Below are 2,500 nucleotides of genomic sequence, written 5' to 3'. Positions count from 1 at the left end.
ATAATTTTCCTCGAACCGACGAAAAAAAAAAAAAAATGTCCACCAACTTTGCGGCAACGGGAATGAATGAATAATGTAGAACCAACACAGGTATTCTGGGCCTCGTCTCGTGCTGGTCCAAGTCTTCCCTACCTATTCTGGCAACGCTGGGGAAGTTTGGGGGAGGAGTGGAGGCGTTGACGGTCAGAAGGCAGGTAAGGGAGGGGCCTTTGTGGGGAGGGAGGGAGGGAGGGAGGTGGTAGGGAGAGACGTGCGCGGAGGGAATAGGTGAATGGATGAAGGTGTTAACGGAAAGGGAGAGGTGAGAGAGTGAGGGAGAGGGAGGGCAAAGGTACGGGGAGTGGGGAAGGTGACTGGAGGAGAGAGGAATGGAGGGAGAGAAAGGAAATAAATGACGGTGCTGACAGGGAAAGGTGGAACAAGGGAGAGTAACGGAGAGAGAGAGAGAGAGAGAGAGAGAGAGAGAGAGAGAGAGAGAGAGAGAGAGAGAGAGAGAGAGAGAGAGAGAGAGAGAGAGAACTGGAAAACTAAAGATACCGAAATGGGAAGGATTTCATGAGGATTGAGGGGAAATGAAAGGAACAGTAGGAAGGAAAAGAGATGAGAAAATATTTAAAAGGCGGAAACGAAGGAGTAAGTTAACATAATGCATCAAACTGGCCCAGAAATCCTTGTCATTGGGTTCGAGCGAGGGTACAGGAGGCAGAAGGATACAGTAGGATGCAGTAGTGTGTCTCCTCCCTCGCCTTGCCTTCACCTGGCCTTCCCTCACCTGCCCACGCCCACCTGAGTGCCGGGAAGCAATCAGACTCCGCGGTCACCCAAGGCTAGGAACACCTGTCTGTCTGGCCAATACCGTGACACTCCCACCTGATTGCATCGGGCACGAGAGAGAGAGAGAGAGAGAGAGAGAGAGAGAGAGAGAGAGAGAGAGAGAGAGAGAGAGAGAGGGGTTGGAGGGGGGTTTTACAAGGTCATCAACCCTCACTCATTCCAGCTAAGAAAATGTTATATCCCTTTCCTTTCTCTTTTCCTTTTTTTCTCTCCATCCATCTCCTTTCCTTTCTCCTATCCTTTCTTTTCTTGATTTTTTCCTTTCAAGTCACCTTCTTTTCTCCCTTTCACTTCCTTCTCTCCTTCCCTCCCTCTAGTTCAACCAATCCCACTGTACCTTACCCCATCCTACCCCTCCCTTGTCCTCTCTCTCTCACCTATAAATTAACTAATTACTAGTGACATAATTTCTCCTCCTTTCCCTTCCGCTCTTTACCGCCCCTTTACCGTCCCTTCCCCCACAACCCCCTCTCCTCCCTTTTCCCTTACCCCTCATCCCCTTCTCCCTCCCTAACCTACCCTCCAGTCTCTCTCCTCGCCCGCCCAGCCTGTCAATCTCCCATCTTTACTTCTTCCTTCCGGCCTTTCCCCAGCCCCTCCCCCTCCCGCCCACCCATACACACCTTCCTCCCGTTCATTACAAGTTCACGGTAGCAGCACAACATCACCTGGCAACTTGCACCTGTATTTGTGACTTGAAATGATGAATAAATATATAAAAAGGAAAAAAGGCTGAGAGAGAGAGAGAGAGAGAGAGAGAGAGAGAGAGAGAGAGAGAGAGAGAGAGAGAGAGAGAGAGAGAGAGAGAGAGAGAGAGAGGGGGAGGGGGGTTGCACGCTGCGTGAGTTCCGTAATATCGTCATACTCATAATTTGGCGGACAGGCTCGTTTGGGAGACAAAGTAGAGGCAGTTATGGCGGCTAATGAGACCTCGATTAGGCCTTGGAGCCTCGGAAACTCCCTCTGGCGACTGGCGGTGCAGGGACGCGGGTGAAGGAAAGGCTGAAGAAAGGGAGGGCAAGGTGAAGGGATGTGAGCTGGATGCAGGTAAGGTAATGTGCGTGAGAGAGAGAGAGAGAGAGAGAGAGAGAGAGAGAGAGAGAGAGAGAGAGAGAGAGAGATGCAGTTAATGATGATGATGATGATGATGATGGTTTAAATAGGATAACGAGGTAATGATAGGGAACGTGTAGGTTTGTACAGGTAAGCAAGCACACACACACACACACACACACACACACACACACACACACACACACACACACACACACACACACACACACACACACACACACACACACACACACACACACACACACACACACACACACACACACACGACCTTTGATCCATCTGCTTAGTATATTTTTCTCCCTCCTTCTTTTCCTCGCCTCTTGAGTTCCTCCGATCCCGACAAGGCCTCTGCTCTTCCTCTTTCCCTCTCCTCCCTCTTCACCTCTTCTCATCTTCACCTCAGTACTCCTCCTCCTATTTTTTTCCTTTTTCTTCCACATTCCTTTTTTTTTTTTTCCTTCCGCTCCACGACCATCCTAAACCTTCCTTCTCTTCTTCCTCCTCCTCCTCCTCCTCCTCCTCCTCCTCCTCCTCCTCCTCCTCCTCCTCCGGGCGAAGGCGCTGCTAGTGTTACGCCTTGCCTTGTTAGGAG

Source organism: Scylla paramamosain, chromosome 8 (genome assembly GCF_035594125.1).
Source record: "Scylla paramamosain isolate STU-SP2022 chromosome 8, ASM3559412v1, whole genome shotgun sequence".
In the NCBI taxonomy this organism is placed as follows: Eukaryota; Metazoa; Arthropoda; class Malacostraca; order Decapoda; family Portunidae; genus Scylla; species Scylla paramamosain.
This window is presented reverse-complemented; position numbering follows the sequence as displayed.